This window comes from Neofelis nebulosa, chromosome 11, assembly GCF_028018385.1.
Source record: "Neofelis nebulosa isolate mNeoNeb1 chromosome 11, mNeoNeb1.pri, whole genome shotgun sequence".
Taxonomy (NCBI): domain Eukaryota; kingdom Metazoa; phylum Chordata; class Mammalia; order Carnivora; family Felidae; genus Neofelis; species Neofelis nebulosa.
Window position 1 is genome coordinate 70,053,894 of NC_080792.1, and position 20,377 is coordinate 70,074,270.

The 20,377-nt window shown below is 48.9% G+C and overlaps 1 non-coding gene across 1 annotated transcript; it reads right to left on the reverse strand.

The window, feature by feature from the left end:
* Window positions 1-278: 278 nt before the first annotated feature.
* On the reverse strand, window positions 279-385 carry LOC131490697 (U6 spliceosomal RNA). The gene has a single exon (XR_009251197.1). It is a non-coding gene; the product is annotated as a U6 spliceosomal RNA (small nuclear RNA).
* Between the last annotated feature and the right edge of the window lie 19,992 nt (window positions 386-20,377).

Sequence of the window (20,377 nt, forward strand, 5' to 3'; positions counted from 1 at the left end):
CAATTGTTGGGTGCTCTCTCTGCTTTTAATCAAGGCATTGGTTAAACAGATATGTCTTGATCACTCATGTATATGCAACTCTAAGTAAAGTCTTTGCACCTCCATCGTCCTCTTCTTTTGGCTTAATTGGGTCTTGGTGGTTATAAGCTCAGGTTTTCTAGTTTCAGATCACCTGGGTTCAAATCCTCACCCTGCTACCTACTAGCTGGGTGACCTTGGACAAGCAATTCTGCTTCTTTTTTTTTTTTTTAATTTTTTTTTTTTTTTTTTTTTTTTTTTTTTTTATGGAACGCTTCACGAATTTGCGTGTCATCCTTGCGCAGGGGCCATGCTAATCTTCTCTGTATCGTTCCAATTTTAGTATATGTGCTGCCGAAGCGAGCACTTTTTTTTTTTTAATTTTTAAAATGCTTATTTGTTTTTGAGAGAGACAGAGCATGAGAGGAGGAGGGGCAGAGAGCGAGGGAGACACAGAATCTGAAGCAGGTCCCAGGCTCCGAGCTGTCAGCCCAGAGACCGACGCGGGGTTCGAATTCACTAACTGCGAGATCGTGACCTGAGCGGAAGTTGGACACTTAATGGACTGAGCCACCCAGGCGCCCCATCTGTGTCACTTTTTTGCTCAGCCACCGTCTGCTCACTTGGGAAATGGGGGTCGTTATAGTCTCTCTCTCTCACCGTCAAAATTAAGTGAACAAATAGATGGGAAGCATTTAGAACAGTGTGTGGCTCCTTGTTAAGCCCTCGATCCGTGTAGCTACTGACAGTCACGTATTTGGCACAAGCTTGTTAAACGTTCATTTGGTGTTAAGCTTTATGTTTGGTGCTAAGGTTTCAGCTATAGGCAAAGCAGGACCCACCCCATTAAAGAAGCCCCGTTTTCCAGAAGGGCTGGCTGGCTTGCATTCGTGACCCCAACACCACATACCCAGTGTATGGCTGGCCCTTGTTACTGGGCACCAGGCACACGTTTGCAGAAGCTGCTGCCTCGTTTCCCCCTTTGGACGCAGGCGCCATACATCACTGACGTGTGCCTCCATTTACCCATTGCACCTGTGGATGGCCACATCCGAGGGTCATGTACGTCTCATTCCAGCCTTCTGCAGAGTGCTGTAGCGTCACTCGGCCGTGAGTTGTGACACCTGGGCAACTCGGTGGACAAAACTTAGCGGGCACCTACTAGGTGCTAGACCACATTCTAAGAGCTTTAAATTAAGAGGTTCATCTCATCTGCACAGCCACCCCCTCCCCCCAGTAAGGTAGATACTATGGGCACTCCCATTTTACAGACAAGAACACTGAGCAAAAGTAACTCGCTCAAGGTCACAGTGTGAGTCATTTGTTAAATCGGAACATGAGCTGTCAGAGGTCTCAGGAGTAGAGAGTGATCTTCCTTCCTGGAGGACCGTCCTTACAGGACGTGGTCCTCCTTACGGGATGTGGTCCTCCTTACGTGACGTGCCTCTATGCCTGGAGTAAAGTGGCCCTCAATGCCAGCTCTGTCCGCTCACCCCACCATCCACTTGTGAATGATCCTGGATGAACCAGTTCACCTCCAGAGACCCACTCTCAAATTGCAGACCAACATGCCAGCACTTACCTCTCACAGGGATGAGGTCCAGAACACTTTACTGTGGATAGAAGTGTTGGGCAGGCAGAAGGTGTTGACAGCACTATTTCTGGTCTCCGTCAGGCTCAGCTGTGAGCCCGGGTCAGCCTCAAGGCACGGCCAGCCAACCACTCACCTTTGCCGGGGGCACAGGCTGCCGTTCTGTCAGCAGAACTACGCCAGGGTCATTAATTCAGGGAAGCTAAGGTCGTCTGCCTTTGTCCATCCGCCACTGTGTGACCCGGGGCAAGTCCCTTCTCTTCTCTCCTCCTCAGCCTCTCCAGGGAGCTTAAACTTCATGACCTCTAGGAACCTTTCAGGTTCAAGCAGTTGATGGAAAATTGCAAAGACCCTGGACAGAGTCCCACATCCCCGTCCCTCCTCACTCCCCCGTCTGGAAAAGCCAGTGGCAAGAATGCCTCCTCTCCGAATTTGTATCCATCCACCCCCGGCACAAAGAAAGCTCGGGAGGCGTATCTGCTTCCACAATTTATGATACGATTGTTATCATTATGGCTATTAGTATTTAGTGGCACTAACTGAGCTCATTGAGAAGTATGTACTGAGTATTTTATAGGCACTGTCTGCTTGAATCCTCAGAATGACCTCGGTGCTGTGTGATGCCTTTCATTTAACAGAACAGGAGGGGAGGAGAGCTCAGAGGGGTTGATGGGGGAGTTCAAGGTCATTCTCGGTGCCAGGTGGAACAGAAGCCACAGTCTGAACCCGGGAACTCCCAGTCTAGCTCTGGGCCCTGAGACGAAGGCACGCCCTGCAGGTCAGAAAGCAGATCCCCCCTCCTCCCCCGGCTCTGCCTCCCCCCACCGCCCTGCAAGCCTCCCTCACCTTGGCCACCCGGCTTGGAAGTGTTCTGAAGCCAGACGGCCAAGCAAAGAGAAATAAGAAAACAGGGGGGAAAAGAAAAAACGAAGAACTCTTTGTTCCTTGAACCGTTCTCCATAAACACGGCCTCCGCCAGGTACATGACTTCACCGCAGAGGTGACCCCCGACCCCCTGGCGGCCGTGAGCTCCCGGCTCCCTGCCCTCCCCAGGCAGGCGGGTAGTCACATGATGCCCAGACGGTCCTGGTTGCCATTCAGGCATGTCTGTGTGAAGCAGCTGCTGCGGCCCTGCTCCCACGAGGGGGACAGGCGGGGGCCGCAGTCAGCCTTCGACACGGCCCCTTGTCCCCCCTCCCCCCCACTGCTGGAGGAGTCCTGTCGGTGCCTGATATGCCCGTGCGAGGATGCTGAACGCCGAGCCTGCCTCCGTGCCTCTGCCCAGGAAGCTCGGGCAGGATGAAATGGCCTTGGCGGGTAGCACCGCCCTGGGGCCTCCGTTTCGCGGGGCTGAGCCTCTCCGTTTCATTCACTCACTCATTCATTCACTCACTTACTCATTCATTCATTCCATACTCATTGAGCAAATACAATGTGTCCACGGGGACACAGCAGTGAGCCAACTAAATGATGTCTTCGAGGAAGATACCCAGTGGAGGAGCCCCCCACCTGGCCCTCCTACGTCCACCTGTCATTCACCAGCCTGTCATAAATACACCAGCAACTGAGCCCAAGATGGAGTCCAGAGACCCACATGCCCCAGGGGGGCTGCACAACCCTCTTCCAGGGCGCCCTGGCTGCTGGGAGGAGAGCGAAGAGAAAGTATCCACCACAAAGCATCGCCGTGGTGGGAGCAGTAACTTCTCCTAATTATTTCCCGGCTCCTGGCTTCATTAGCGGCCTCGGTATTAATTCAGATTGCTGCATTTATCCCCATCTGTCCCAGATTCTTCATCGAGACACTGAGGATGCTAATGTGGTGGTTTCAGCTACGAAGGATCACGGCAGAGGTGAAGTTGCCACTCGGGAGGGAGAAGGGTCCCGGCAAGTTTCGGTTTCGAACGAGAAAGGAAAAGCTCCCTACCAGATCCGGGCACATCACCTCCTGAGACCCCCAAGCCCCCAACCAGGCAGCCCGTGGACCCACGGGCAGATAACCTTCCACCCTGGCCTCGGCATCAGAGAAATTCCTTTTAAATGACTCTGCAGACTTCCCCACCCACTGAGTTCCCCTCTTTGGCTAACAGATGGGCTCAGCTAACCATTCCCAGCTTTCCGATAAAGCAGTGTCAGGCAGTGAGGCCCCCTCAGAAAGGCATGCTTGGATAATAAATTCCAAGGCACCCCGGCCATCTGCAGGCTGCCAATCACAGGGGCGCTGGGCACACCAGGGCTCCCAGCCTGCTGCTGCGAAGGAGCTGGGGTGGGGCCTCGCGGGTGGAGGCACAGCCTGCCCTTGCCCGTGCTCGCCTGCCCCTGCTGCCTTGTCCCCCTCAGCCTCCGACCTGTCCCAGCTGAACCAGCCGGGGCCATTCTTGTCGAGCCCCATCCGCCGATCCATGCAAGGCCCAGCATGCAGCCAGCACTGCGATTCAGCGCCACCGATCACGAGCCTCAAAGGCAGACAGTCCAGTCTGCTGCTGACATTTTGGCTCGGCAAGGTGCCACCGGGTAATCTCGGGCCAGCGGCTCAGGCTTTGGAGCCTTGACTTCCCCGTCCACAAAGTGGGAGTTAACGGCATTCTCTCTTTCATAGATTTCTCCCTCTTTTTTAAAATTTTTAAAAAATTTATTCGTTTATTTTGAGAGACAAAGACAGAGCAAGTGGGGGAGGGGCAGAGAGAGAACCCTGAGCAGGGTCTGCACTCACAGCGCAGAGCCCGAGGCGGGGCTCGAACCCAGGAAGCTGCGAGATCATGACCTGAGCTGAAACGAAGAGTCGGACGCTTAACCGACTGAGTCACCCAGGTGCCCCCTCTTTCATAGACTTCGTATGTGTCGTACTGAGAAAGGCAGGCAGTCGGGAAAATGGACCTCACGGTTCCTGCTTCATGTGACTCTTGCATTGGAGATGTGAGGGTAAGTGTGCGAATGTCTCAACCTAGCACATCGTCGGCCTCAGGACAGGCTAGTTGCCTCTGTGAGTCTCCAGTCCATTCATTCATTCGTGCATTCATACAAGGGGCATTCACTAAACACTGAGCCAGCCTCTGCTGGGCCTGGAGAAATGAACGAAGCACATGGTGTCTACTTACAAGTCATTCCTAGTCTAGGGGGCAAATGGAGCAGTCCAGGCAAAGACACAGCGTCCGGAAATCCCAGAAGCTCGCCATCTGTTTGGGAAGAGGCTGGGCTCCCCAGATGAGCCCTTCTAGAAGCTACTTGTACCCTATTGCTCGGAGCCTTTCTGATTGCTGAGGTTTCCTGAGGCCACTGATGTAAAAAGTGTACTATACCCGCTGTTATCTCCTGTCTTCAGCCAAGACAGACATCACTAACCGATAACCACCCTCTTTTGTGTTGAAGCCGAGACAGGTCTCAGACTCTAGAAAGAGTCCTCACCCCTGGCCGTCACAGATGGTTGATTGGAACCGGTGCCCAAATTATACAAACATCATCCCGGACTTGGATTGTGAATCAGCTCTGTCCAGCTATGTGGGCTATGCCTGGCCCTCCACTTGCTTTTGTAAATAAAGTTTTATTAGAACACAGCCATGCTCAGTCATTCACATATTGTCCATGACTGTTTTTCCCCACTACAAGAGCAGAGCTGAGCAGGTGTGACAGATCAAATGGCCTGCAAAACCCCAAAGGATTTATTCTCTGGCCCTTTACAGAACAAGTTGTCTTTGCTGCAGGGGGTTAATATAAGGACTCGCAGGGAATTGAGATGAATCGTTATGAACCGGGGCCATTAGCACCTCACCATATCCTGTCCATTCTCACACTCTGCTTGCTGTGAATGCATGTGACCGTCTGCTTGTGGGCGTTGTTCTGGCCTTGGAAGCCTGCTCAGCTGAGCAGAAGGTAGGCGGGAGGACCCAGTGAATGCTCCTGGAAGCAGCTCTTAATTGAGATGGTGCTGAAGTGGGTAAATATCCCAGTTCCCCGTGCCTTGAGGCTGATACACGTTTCACCTCCCCACTCCCTTTCCTGGGAACCCTGGCCTCGGGGTCTGTTTCCAGGAGAACCAGACCAACACAGATGGAGTCAGCGAGTGGTCCCATGGGGCTATCACAGCTGCCCTGGCAACCATCTCTCACTGTATACCTTCCACACATCCTGCCTCAGAGAGCAAGGCTCTGATCAGGCCACCTCGTCGCCACCCAACGTGGCAGAATTTTATGCCAAACCATCCGAGGAGGGCTTTTCAGCCTTTGCACAGGCTTTCCGGTGGCTGTGTCTGTGCAAGGATCTGATAGCTGAACTCTTCACCTTGTCCTCCAAAGCGGATGCCTGCTCTGAAATACCTACTTCCCTGTCCAGGGCAGACATCATCAGTCAATCCCCGTTCAACGTCCTCTTTGCATCTTTTCTGAGAAAGCTCTCCCCGCAGGTGCTGTCAGTGGATTCATGGATGTGTCCTGGCATGCCCATGATATAAAGCTGAGTGGAAGGAAGCACAGTGGTTAGTACGGCACGAAATAGTTCTTCCAAAGGGAAACAAAACATGTCAGATCGCATGATAAATGTGGGAAATGACATCTCATAGATGTGTGTGCACGTGTGTGTGTGTGTGTGTGTGCGTGTGTGCACATGTTTATGCCATAGGATTGCAATTTCCTTGTCCTCTCTTGCATTGCCTCCATGCCGAGTATCTCCTCATTTGATTCATGTGTTTATTGAGCACCTATCATGTGCCAGGCCTGTGTTAGGGGTGCAGTGGCAATCTAACAAATGTGTAATTGCCCCATTGAAAAGTAACTGCGAGCCCATGTGATAAGGCAGGGACAGGGCCCACGGGAACATTGTCGGACTAGGTCTCAGCCTGCCTGGGCTTCTTCGTAATGCCTATGACCGTTAGAATGCAATAGTTACTTGTGAGACTGTGTGCTAAATTTTCCTCTCAACCATTGCCTCCCTTCCTCTCTCTCCCTCTCAGACCAGAAACTCTGTGAGGGGAGTTACTACATCTTTTTTGTTCGTTTGTTTCCTGCCGCATCCCCAGTGCCTGGAACAGAGCCCTGCATAGGGTTTGTGCTCTGTTAATGTTTCAAACAGAGACAGGTCCATTCTGGCTGCATTGAAAAGCGGGAGGGTGGGCCCCCGGAGTGCAGATCGTAACAATAAATAAACGTGGGTGGGGGCTTGTAAAAGGCACAAAGGTGTTCAAGATAGAAACCTGTGGAAGGTTTTCAATGTAATAAAGTCAAAGGAAAGCAAAATAGTCTAGTCTTTGTAAATGAACCCAAAAATGGACCTCCCTGCTAGTATGCGATTATTAGCTGCTCTGTTCTGGGCAGGATTTGATTTTCAGTTCCCACACAGGCTGCGGTCCCTGCCAGTTACAGTAGAAAGCGCGGGAACTGGCCACCCAGACTCAGATTATTGCTAGACAGGTTTGGGCCCCTACAATGTCACTATGGAATGGGTAATTTGTCCTCAACCCTGAAGGGTCACCTTGATTACTCTTCTTCAAATGTCTCCTACATACGGAGGCAGGGAAGAATTTCCAAGGCAGGAGTGCAGCCAAAGCAAAAGATGCCACTTTTTAAAAATTTTTCTTAAATGTTTATGTACTATTTTTGTGTGAGAGAGAAAGAGAGACAGAGTGCGAGTGGGGAAGGCGCGGAGAGAGAGAGGGAGACACAGAATCGGAAGCAGGTTCCAGGCTCTGAGCTGTCAGCACAGAGACCGACGCAGGGCTCGAACCCACAAACCGCGAGATCGTGACCTGAGCCAAAGTCGGACGCTCACCCGACTGAGCCGCCCAGGCGCCCCCCAAAAATGCCACTTTCTGCCTGTGATGCTCAGGGTACTGAAGCCCTTGGAGCCTCAGCATCATCCTTTACAAAGTGGGGTCGGTAGTGATGACTCCTCCAGAGCGGTCGTGGGCAGGAGGGCATCTGACGCATACCGGGGACTCGTTATTGAAGGTTACACTGAAGATGCTCCTGATGTTGATGGAGCTGGAAGAGGTCTGGTTTCGCAGGGAAGGAGGAAAACTGAGGCCCAGGATGGGAAGTGATTGGCTCAAGGTCACACATACGGAATCACCACAGCAGAGCTGGCATCCCAGGGAAGTTCGCAAAAGCTGATTCACGCGTTCTTTCCTTTTGGACGGCAGTGTCCAAACTGTGTGCCGAGGTGCCCTGGGGTGCTTCGGCAGACTCACAGGAACTCACAGGAGCAAGTGCAAGGTATTTTCGAGAGTCAAGGCAACCATCGAGATGCTTGACATCTCTCGAACAACACACGAGCTGCCTGGCTTGCAGTAATTCACTGGTCCAGCAAGAGAGCACATCCTTTTGATGACGTCGTAGCTTGGTGACCCTGGACTTTCAGTGGTTGCTGTGATAAAAAGCAAGGTCTGAGCCAAAATCAATGTGGAACAGGAAATGAGGGTGGCAGGGTCCCATCCGATTCCGAAGTTCCAGAAGCTGTGTGGAGGCCGGCAGGCACACACATTTCGATAACAAGTGACTGAGTTCATTTTAGACTGAAATAAAAATATTTATTCTTCTATCAATTTATGTGGATTGTTTTTTTCAACAGCTAGCAAGTTGTTAGGACACACATGCTTATTAATTTTGCACCTAAATACCTGATAAATGGAACCATGAGGGATTTTCTTTTGATGACACAATTCTGGGATACCAAGGGTGCTGTGACCGCAGGTTTGAGAACATCTTCTTCCTGATGTAAGGCTCTCTGCTTGCAGGGAAGAAGGCAGGCAGCTTCCAGCCTAGAGGCAGGACAGAGGCATGAGGGAAAGAGGTTAATGCCTTGCAAACAAGACAAAGCAGGCTCAAGAAACCCCATCTCTCAGCTGCCACCAAGTCATTGTTTATTTAGAGCCAACAGTGTGAGTACATTGGAAACGGTGTCCTCCCAGCTCTCCAGCACAACGGGCCACTCACTCATTCAGCGAACACACACTCAGCATTTACTCTGTGTCAAACACTGTGCTGATGCCGTGATAAATGAGGCACAGCCTCTGTCTTCAAAGGTAAGAGAAGGAAGAGAGGAGGAAGGATGGGGGGCAAGAAGGAAGATGGCATTATGCATATTTTTACAAATAAAGCCCTGGGAAACCACAGGCTCAGAGAGGGTAAGTAAAGGCCCCAGAGTCACACAGCATGAAAGAAGTTAGATCATGGCGCACTGCCAAGATAATGTCCCATAGCATCGTGTGGGGGCGCTTTCTGTCTAATCTGGGAGGTCACCCACGGCATGAAAAGTAATATTTAGAGGCAAGATTTGACATGGTATTGGCATAAGGATAGACATACAGATCTAGCGAAAAGAATTGAGAGTCCAGAAATAAACACCTATAGTCTATTGATTTCTGAGAAGGACCTCAAGACTATTAGAAGAGGAAAGTAGTCTTTTCAACAAATGCTGTGAAGGACACATGGATATCCACAGGCAAAGGAGGAAGACCTAACTCCATGGACCATGGATCTAATTATAAGACTTTAACGGTTCCTTAGACTTGACATCAAAAGTACGAGAGACCAGGAGAGAAACAGGCAATTGGACTTCATCAACATCAGAAACTTTTATGCTGCAAATGATACCATCAAGAAAATGGAAATGTGGGGATGGGTGGTAACCAGACTCACTGCGAGGATCATTCACAAACATTCAATCTTTGTGTGCCTGAAACTAATGGAATGTTATGTGTCAATTACACGCCCATAAACCAAAAGAAATGCAACAGAATAAACAAAGTGAAAAGATAATCCACAGCACGGAGGACACTTACAAATTGTATGCCTAATAAGGAATTGTATCTAGAATACATAGAAAATGCTTAAAACTTAATAACAAAAAGACAACTCAATTAACAAGTGAGCACGAGATTAGACCGGGCATTTCCCCAAAGAACATATACAAATGGCCAGTAAGAACATGAAAAGATACTTAGCATTATGAACCATCAGAAAAATCCAAGTCAGAAGCACCAAGATGGGTCTAGTCCAACAGACAAGTATCGGTGACAACATGGAGAAAAGGGGACCCTCGTACGTGGCTGGTGGGAAGGTGAAATGGCACAGCCCTTTGTAAAGCAGTCTAGTGGTTCCTCAAAAGGTCAAACACAGAGTTGCCACGGGGCCCAGCAATTCCACCCGCGTGTATATATGCAGCAGAAATGGAAATGTAGGTCTACCCAACAACTTGGACGTGAGACGAGTGCTCGGCATGATAACCAAAATACGGAAACAACTCAAATGTCCATCCACTGAGGAAGAGTTAAACGAAAGGTGACAAACCTCAGATAGCTATGCAAGGGAATACCATTCAGCCATAAAAAGGAAGGAGGTGTGGGCACATGTTTCAACATGGACGAACCTTGAGAACATTATGCTAAGCGAAAGAAGCCAGTCACAAAAGGCCACGTATCGTGTGATTTCATTTATATTAAGTGGCCAGAATGAAGAAATCTATAGAGACAGAGAGCAGATTATTAGCGTTTGCCAGGGGCTCGTGTTGGCAGGAAGTAGAAAGTGACTGCTAATGGGCATGAGATTTCTTTCTGGGAAGATAACATAATTTACAATTTAAATTTTTTTAAAAAGTTTATTTATTTATTTTGAGCGAGTGAGCGAGCGAGAGAGAGAATCTTAAGCAGGTTTCTCACTGTCAGCACAGAGCCTGACATGGGACCAGAAGCCACAAAACCGTGAGATCGTGACCTGAGCCAAAATCAAGAGTCAGAGAGGCTCGACTGGCCGACCCATGAGCCCCCATGTATTTTACAATTTGATATGGGTGGTGGGTGCCCAACTCTGCGAGTACCCTAAAGCCATTGAATTGTATACTTTACATGGGTCAGTTGTATGGAATTGTAACTACATCTCAATAAAGTGATTTAAAAATAAAAAGCATGACTTGGGCAGCGGCGGAATGGCTGGACACACAGTGGTAGAAGGAGGCGGGGGCCAGACAGAGTAAGGGAGCCTGGGGTTTTCTCCCAAGGGCACTAGGGAGCTATAGAAACTTTCATACACGAGGTTCGGGACCAGGGAGGAGGCTCGTCCCTGGGGCAGATGATCAGATCTGATTTGCAATGGTGTTCCAGGAGAGGGAGGAGAGAGCTAGCTAGCGGGTTTGAGAGAGTTTTAGCAGGTATAGTTGATGGGACTTGGTAAGGGACTGGGTGGAGATCGGGAGAGGGAGAGCTGTGTGCAGAGACCCCCGCAGAATGGATCCTCAGCAGACTCTTGCAGAACAAATGAATACATATGCACGTAGCTTCTTTCAGATCTCACTGTGGTTCCCAATCCCGATTCAGTTCCTGAGCGGCTGCCCTCACGGGTATCAGGTTCAGGGTCCAGATCCCACCAGCATAACCTCCAAATCTTTTTCTCCATGCCCATGTTAGTAAGGAAACTAACATTTATTACCGACTGAGCTTGTACCCTGATGGGAGGCGTTACAGTGCTTTCCCAGGGCACTTAACCCCCGAACCGGGCATGCCATGGGTGCTTACTAAGCACAGTTTATGCAAATAAATGAGCAAAATGGCATCTAATTTTGGACGTCCCTTTTTCTAAAATTTATTTTTATTTATTTTGAGAGAGAGAGAGAGGAAACAGGGGAGGGGCAGAGAGAGAGAGAGGGAGACAGAGTCCCAAGCAGGCTCAGTGCTGTCAGCACAGAGCCCAATGTGGGGCTCGAACTCACCAACCATGAGATCATGACTTGAGCCAAAGTCAAGGGTCAGATGCTTAACTGACTGCACCACCCAGGCGCCCCTGTAGGTCCTTTACAATCATATAAAGTTAATGCAATTACCACCAATTTGATAATGGGGAAACCGAGGCACAAAAAGGCTCAGTGACCTCCCCACGGTCCCAAAGGTGATGGCTTCTAGGAATCAGGACTGACAAAGCTATGTTGGGTAGTGACTGGATTGTTGGAAGGTCCCAAACTCACAGACCACTCATTCACTCACCATTTTTCCACTTAATGTAGTCCTATTTATTGGGCTCTGTAGGAGACACTTGGTGTCCTGCTCACAGCTCCTTGACTTTGCCTTGTTAGGGCATTCCATCCTAACTTTCAATGGCCAACAGGTATGTGTCTTTGCCGAAGGGATTCTGTGGGCGCTGAAGCAGTCTCTGCCCACAAACATGGCGGAATGGAATTAAGAAGGTCCCCCTCCTGTCCCCACAGTGTGGGAGTTGATGTAAACATACCTTAGCCCTCTTCTTCACTCACTTCCACACTGTCTCCAGAGGTCCCGGTAGGGTTGGGTTCCAGCGGCCCATGGTGGGAATCCCACAGCAGTGTCCTTCCCATTGGGTCCCATTTGCCGCCTCCCAGACAGGTGCCTCCTGGGATTGCCCCACATGTACCACAGTCCTTGTCTTGGGGTTTGCTTCTTGGAGAGCCCAGACTCAGACAGGCATCTCCTCCGTGCCAGGCACTAAGCCCTGGGGATAGGTCGGTGAGCACATTGGTGAGGTTTGGCCCTCTTCGGGCTCCTTGGCTCCTGGGGTCGACAATTACAACACATGTGAGTATAGAGACTACAGATGTGCCCGTTCCCGATTGTTCCCTCTGAACTGGCATCTTCCTCCTTCCCCTCTTCCCCGTTCTCGGACCAGTTTGCCTAAGTCCGACCAATGCCATTGAACTGCAAGATCTCCAGTGGCGTCTTACCTCTGGCTGTTGGTAAGTTGACCAGGACAAAGGCAGGTGTGAACCACGTTTGGCAGAAGCTGACGCAGAAACCAAAGCAACACCTAGAACCCAATGGGGGAAAGGAGCGGTAGGGACAGGGGGTCTTCCCCCTCCCTCCCCCACTAAAAAACCTCCCCACTGGCTCCCCATGCCCCGGCTCCAGGCTAAGGCAATTAAGTCATTTGCTGCCAGGGCCTGGAGGTGGCAGTAACATATAATCACAAACATAAGCAGTTGTATGTGGTAATTATGAATTCTGCCTCTTTTTTTTTTTATCAGCGCCACCCAGACTGAAGATTATTTTCTGCTTGATCTAATTCTAATTTTGATCCGTCCTCCTCTACCTCCATCCAACTTCAGAAGGATTAAGATGGGGCTACCGGTGATGATTTGGGGATATGACAGACTGGAGGCCTCTGTTTTCGGGTCTTGTACGACCTGCTTTTGGCGGAAGTTGGTTTGCTACGGACGCTCCATCCCGCGTTAGGTCAATCTCCAAATGGTAACCACGCGCCATGTCATGGCCCGTCTTGGCCCAGGCCACCGCTGAGTCTGGATTTCAGCAGTACCTTCCCCACTGGCCCCCTGCCCTCCAGTACCGTCCCTTTGACTGGACCCAGTGGCTCTTTTCAAGATCATGAATCTTCCCGCTTACCCGCTCCCTGCCAGCTTTTCACTGCCTTGCTAAAACATACCACACGGTCACCCCAACGGCATGCTTAAGAGTCTTTGCGTATCAGGTACCCACAATATCCGTACTTCTCTACTCCCCTCACTACCACCTGCTTCCAAGTCACCATGTGTCACCCAGATGGTGGCAGGTGCTTCCTCACTGGCCACCCAGTTTCCTTCCCTCTCCGCCCATCATCCCCCCACTCTACCCAGCAACCAGATCTTTTTTTTTTTTAATGTTTATTTATTTTTCAGATAGAGAGAGACACAGCATGAACGGGGGAGGGGCAGAGAGAGAGGGAGACACAGAATCGGAAGCAGGCTCCAGGCTCTGAGCCATCAGCCCAGAGCCTGACGCGGGGCTCGAACTCACGGACCGCGAGATCGTGACCTGAGCCTAAGTCGGACGCTTAACCGACTGAGCCACACTGGCGCCCCTGCAACCAGATCTTTTAACACAGAAGTCAAATCATGCGATGCTTTTCCATTGCACTTAGGAAAAAGAAAATCCAGATTCCTTACTATGACCCTGCATGGCCGATGTCCACCTGTCACGCTGAAACAGCGTTACCTTGACGTGTTATACTCCAGGCACGATGGCCTTCCTTCTCTTTCTCAGGCAGGTTAGAGTCAGTCCCACCGAAGGGCCTTTGCTGGTCTCCCTGCCTCCAGCGGTGCTCCTACATGTCTTGGCAGAAACAACTTTTATTTCTCATTCATGTCTTAAAAAAATTTTTTTTTAATGTTTATTTCTGAGACAGAGAGAGACAGAGTGGGGGAGGGGCAGAGAGAGAGGGAGACACAGAATCTGAACCAGGCTCCAGACTCTGAGCTGTCAGCACAAAGCCCGACGTGGGGCTCGAACCCATGAACCATGAGATCACGACCTGAGTCAAAGTCTGCTGCTTAACTGACTGGGCCACCCAGATGCCCTTTAATTTTTTAAAATGTTTATTTATTTTTGAGACAGAGAGAGACAGAGCATGAGCAGGGGAGGGGCAGAGAGAGAGGGAGGCACAGAATCGGAAGCAGGCTCCAGGCTCTGAGCTGTCAGCACAGAGCCTGACGCAGGGCTTGAACTCACAGACTGCGAGATCATGACCTGAGCCAAAGTCGGATGCTCAACCGACTGAGCCACGCAGGTGCCCCATCTCGTTCACATCTTGGCACAAATGCTGGTCTCCAGCGAGACCTTCTCTGAGCTCACTCGCCCAAGCATAAGTCTCTCCCCACCTGTGCCAGGCCACCCCCATCATTCTGTGCACATGTGTGTTTGCTTACTTATGACCTGTCTCCTGCCGGAACGTGTGCCCCACGAGGGTGGGGACTTTGGTCAGAGTTCCATGTCCAGTGCCTCCTAGAAGACTTGGCACATAGTAGGTACTCAATAAACAATTTCCAAGGGAGTGAATGAACAGCGCCTTTCACAGTTCCCTGCAAAGCCTCTCACGGGAGGTTGCTAGACCTTCTTTTCTCCTGCGACTATGATTATATATTTATGAGGTAATCAGCAATTGAAAAGTTCCCCGTAATAGTAACTGGAGCTTAACACACAAATAAACTGAACACCATTAAGGACGTTTTTGTGGCCACTGGGGTGGATCAAGTGAGCTAATCGCCCAACTCCCAGCAATTAAGTCAATTAACCATTTAGACATATGCTGAGCCATTTCCCGGCTCGAGTTTCCTGGGGGCATCTGTGAAATTTGTGCAGCTTATTTATGGTGTAAGCTTCCGGTCTCGTTACTAACTGGGGTGACTGGGGAGAGCGAGAGGGGTGGCTGGTTAAATAAGAAGAAAGTCAGGGCTGCAGCAAAGACGTGATGAACCACACCCCCTCCTTTCCCGTGTGCGGAAAGAACCAGAGATGTAACCTTTTCTTGCCTTTACTTTCTCACTTAGCCTGTTCGAGGCTGTTTGAACACCTGTGTGAGTCACTGAGGGCAAAGGAGAGAGGAGAGGAGTGGATGGGGGTTAGACTTGGTCCGGGGTTCAAATCCTGAATTCCACTCTATGGCTGAGCCTCAGTGTCCTCATCTGGGTGAAGGTTAAAGGAGACACACAGTGCACATTCCGTAAGGCTGCGTCCGGCCCATAGGAAGCGATCCATCGGCAATGGTTAGGGTTGCTATCGTCATACTGGGGAGTAAAGAGAAGGAGGTAGAAACCCACAGGTCGAGGAGTCAGACACACCTGGTTGGAACCCCCCGTTCGTCCTGGCCTGTCTTCGCTGTGTGCAACTAAGTTCGCCTCTCTGAGCCTCAGTGTACTCATCTGATAAAGGGGCGAACAATGCCGGGAAGGGGTTTTAAGATCAAGAGGGCTGACACTTGAAAGGCTCTGGCCTGGGGTCCTCCTAACCTCATTAAATTCTTCCCTGCCTTGGCAGAGAAGGGAGTGGAAGGGGCCCACCCCAGGTTCTAAGATGCAAGCATGTAAAACAAAGTCATCCTTTCAGGGAGAGATACGCTCCTGGAGATAAACAGCATGTTTCGATTGGAGGCTTTCTTCCGCCACCCCCACCCCCCCACCAAGCACTGTACAAAGCTTTTCCCAGATATTATGTGATTTGCAGCTTACAGAGAAATTCTGTGAGGTGTCTTTTATGGACAAAGAAAGAGGCTCAGAGGAGGCAGGTAACCCGCTCCAGGTAACACAGCCAGGAAGTGATAATAGTCGGGATTTGAACGGTTCTAGCTGGGTCTGATGTTCTTACCCACCGTGTTTCTCCTGCCTGTGGCACGCCTGCTTTTGTCCACATGGTACTCCAGTTTGCAAAGAAACGGAAGCATCCCTATTTCAAGATTAATCAATGGCTTTTGGAGATGGGCCCTTGCCACCCTCCCTCCCACCAGCCCCCCAGCCCCAGCTGTCACCCTCCTCCCCTCCTTCTCTAACTTCCACCCCGCAGGCTCCCAGAAGGCAGCAGGTCCTTGGCTGAGGATGGAGAACAGCCAGATGGATGGGGCTCCTGAGACAGAAACCGAGCCTCAACATCAGAGACGGTCCCCACACGCTACGTCCGGAGAGCCGAGCCGGACCTGCCAAGATCCCCGGCCTGCAGACTCAGCTCGGCGACATCCCTGCGTGGGGTTTTGGAAAGCGCTGAAAACAGACATCCACCCACCTAAAACGTGTCTCTGATCTTCTGAGGCCCGGGCAACAGGGTTGCCCGACACTGTTTCTTCCTGGCAACAGTCAACAGCAGCCGGTGCTAGAAAGTGAAGGGAAGAAATCCCCAGCTGCGAGCATTTGCTCAGGTTCCAGCAAAGGCTGAGGCACGGGTTGCCGTCTCCTGGCTCACTTTGACAGGAGCGTGAGGCGGAGGGGAGTTTTCCCCAGCTCCTCCTTATGGACAGAGCTTTGCAGTTTGCAAACTTCTTACTGGAAAATGTTATCATCTATTCCGTGTGGTCACAAAACGATTACATTAAATGCATACGTATTTTTTTCTACATGTGCACACATCTGTATATTTACTGCTTTACCTCTCTTTATACAGATCCTCACAGTCTCCAGCTTATGAGGTTAATTAAGAGACGTGGAAACAAAGAGCCACACGCTAACAGCAAGAAGGACAAGATACTAGGGTGGTGGTTATCAAAGTTGGGCGCACGTAAGAATTATCTCATTTATTCAAAATGTAGATCTCGGGGCGCCTGGGTGGCTCCATTGGTTAAGCATCCAACTTCGGCTCAGGCTGTAGCCTTGACGTGCTAGAGTTCAAGCCCACCCCCCACCCCATCGGGCTCTCAGGTGTCAGCGCAGAGCCCGTTTCAGATCCTCTGTCTCCCCCTTTCTCTCTGCCCCTCCCCTGCTTGCACATGCCCATGTGCACGTGCTATCCCTCTCAAAAATGAATAGACATTTAAAAATTAAATTAAATTTTAAAATTAAATTAACTTAAAAATTAAAAAATTAAATTAAAAATTAAAACATTAACAAAATTAAAAGAAAATGTGGATCTCTGATCCCAATACCAGAGCTTTCAAAGCAAGAGGACTAGGTTGAGGCTTGGGAATCTTGAGGTTAAAAATGCCACCAAGCTGTGTATTTTATACTGGTTAATTTTATGCCATGTAAATCTTATCTCAATGTTTTGAAAAAAACAAAATGCCCAGTGCATTCCTTGCCACAGATCCGAACATTAGGCAAGGCTTCCTGTGGAAGGCGCTATGTGAATCTTTGTGGAAATTGCCAAGTGGGCAGACAGGATATTCCAGCCGGAGGGCACAGCATGGAAACAGTTTGGAGCAAGAGATGATCGGGGAATGTGGAGAGCCATGAAAATTAGATGGGGGGGGGGAGGGGTAAGGGCCAGGACATAGGAGGTGTCACCAGCTAGGCTGAGACCCTGAGTGTCCCCCTGGCGACCCTGTAAATCTTACAGTATGTTCGATGAGGATGTACTTAGAACCAGCCACATGCCGACCCGTGGGGGATGGACTGAGTGGGCAGACATACAGGGCATAGAAGCTAATCCTAGTGACACAAGTTAGTCACAAGGTAGTGTAGAAATCCACGGAGTAAAGACACTCTCCATAACGACTGTCTTTTGGAGGTCTTGGCAACATACACAGTGAAATGAGTTGCGTAAGTCAGATGGTGATATACGTGCGCCTAGAAATTGCTTTTCTCCCTTAACAGCTTAACACAGTCAAGTCCCCCTAGTCTTGGCTTGTTAAACAGTCTTATCCTTTTTAACGGCTGAGTAATATTCTATCACATGGATATTTTAGGTTGAAATTGTAGCTATGCCACCAGGCTTACGTTTTTACTTACAAAAATAGCCAGTTTGGTTTACTTAACCGTTCCCTTCTTGATGGGCAATTAAGCTGTTTCCAATTTTCTTCTACACAATTGTTTCTTCCTTAAAAAGTATAATTAACACACAATGTTACAGGAGTTTCAGGTCTACAACAGACTGATTCCACCATTCTCGTATATTACTGAGGGCTCCCCAGGATAAGTGTAGTCACCATCTGCCACAGTACAACATTATTACAATATTCCCTATGCTGTACTTTTCAGTTCTGTGCCTTATTTTATAATTGCCAGTTTGTACCTCATAATCCACTCTATGTATTTCCTCCATCGCCCCCTCCCATCTCTTCTATGTTATTGATTGTTAGCAATGTCCTAACGGTCCTCCTTGAAAATATCTCTCCAAGCACCTGTGTAAGTATCACTCTAAGGTAGATTTCTGAAGACAACATGCTGGGTCAAAGGGTGGACATAGTTATACTTTTAATGGGAACAGCTAAGTGTTTGCTAGTAAAAAAAAAAATCTATCACCCATATACACTCCCAGTGAGAGGAAGCTGATGCGGGGTAACTGTCAAAAGTGTGTCTGTCAACATTTATGCGAAGATATTATGTAATAAATGACCACGAAATCTCAAGGCATACAGCAAACTGTATTTACTCTTATGTTCTAAAACATTGTGCCCACAGTCTCCAAGAATGCCTATTTTGCAACATCCGCATGAGCAGTGTGTGTTCTCATTAAAGAAAAATGTGCTGATTCTGACCATTTGAAACTTATCTGTTCTCGTAAATTGCATTTTTTAAAAAACTGGGAATGAGGTTTAGCTTGTGTTACATGCTTTTTTGGCCACTGCTATGCCTTCTTTGATTAATTCAACATTCATATACTTGTTGCATTTTTTCTCCTGTTTACTTCTGTTCTTTTTTTCCTTAATAATATCTAGGAACTCCTTCTACGATGTGTCTGTTAATCCTTTGCCTGGCAGATGCAAAGCAACTAATTTTTCCCAATGTACTTTATGTCTTTAATTTTTTTAATCCTGTAAATATTTTCATTTTTATGGAGTTTAATCAATCTTATGCTTTTTTATAGCTTATTGTTTTGTTTTTATACTTAGAACCATCCTCACTGCTTGAGGTCATAAATTGCCAATGCCCATTTTCATTGGAGGATCATAGAGTTTTATGCCATCCCGTTACCTTCAATCCATCGGGAATTGATTTGGCTGGATGGCTGTCAAGTGACAATTTAACTTTATTTTTGTTCTCTGATGGTTAAACAATTGTCCCAGTGCTCTTGGTGGAAACATGCAGATTTTTCTAAATCCTCAGGTCCGTTTCTAGACTGCCTCATTGTAAAAAATCAATGAGCAAAAACGCTTCCTAATCCTTCCCTAGATGACATTTCCTGGGCCCCGGCTCTGCTTCTAAGAAAGGTTTTTCCCATGTTTTCATCCATCCATCCATCCATCCATCCATCTGGACACCCATTCATTCATGCACTTACTCATTTCCTTTCACTCACTGTGGACCCAAGGATGAACGAAACAAATTCAGCTCCCGTGTGTTTTCTGAGCACCTGTTTTCTGGTTATAGGACACGTGGCTATGTGTCCCTCACTCCATCTTATTGACTTCCTTCATCAACATGTGGAGGGGGCATATTTTTAGCCCCACATCACGGATGAGTAAACTGAGGTGCAGAAAGGCTAATCAACTTGCCCAAAGTCCCCCAGGTACTAAGCTCCAGAGGAGCTTACATTCAGAGGAGGTACATTCAAACCCAGGTCAACCTAATGCTGGTTTTATCTCTACCTCTGCTGCTTCCCTTGCAAAATAATTGCTCACGTTTATTGTGCATCAATTCTGTGCTGGACATTGTGCTAGGGGGTGTGAATCCCCAAGGGCCCAGACTGTCCCTGCCCAGAGGAGATGGCCAGTCTGATGGAGGAAGCAGGTCATTGAAACAGACTGTTACAACCCACTCTGACTAAAGCTAAAATAAGATGGTGAAATACAAACCCTGGGGAGGGCGTCCCTGGCAAGGCAAAGACTTCCGGCCTCTGGAAAGACGATTTTGCTGTCAGCTTGGCAAATAAAAAAGCTCCCTTACAGGTGAGACATGAAGGTCCAGAGCCAGGATTTTCTGGCTCTATCTCCCATCCATTTGCACTTCGGATGTAGATACCATGCCGGGGAAGAAGGACCCTGGACAGCCTTCATGGGAGTGAGTGTCTGTAATAAGAAAAGAAGCAAAAAAAAAAAAAAAAAAAATCAACACCCTTCAAATCGGCCTTCTGGGCCCCATAGCTTCTGAAAACCTCGCCATCTGTCCACATAAGCATGTTCCAAAGTTTTAAGTACCTCTTTTCATGAAGTCCGTTAAAGTTAACCTGGCCTCATAATATATAGGGGAAATCTGCTATAAATAGAGGTAAATAGAGATTGTAAAGATAAATAACAATACCAGCATGGGAGGGACTGATAATGTCCTCTATTTATGGCCCGACTCTAAAAAGGGATGGCCGGGGATCCGGCGTCTTTAATGACTTACTTTTGCCTTGGCAGCCTGTGTTCCCTGTTAGGGTGCTAAAGATTCAGTGACACAAAAAGCTTACAGATAATTAAATATTGATTT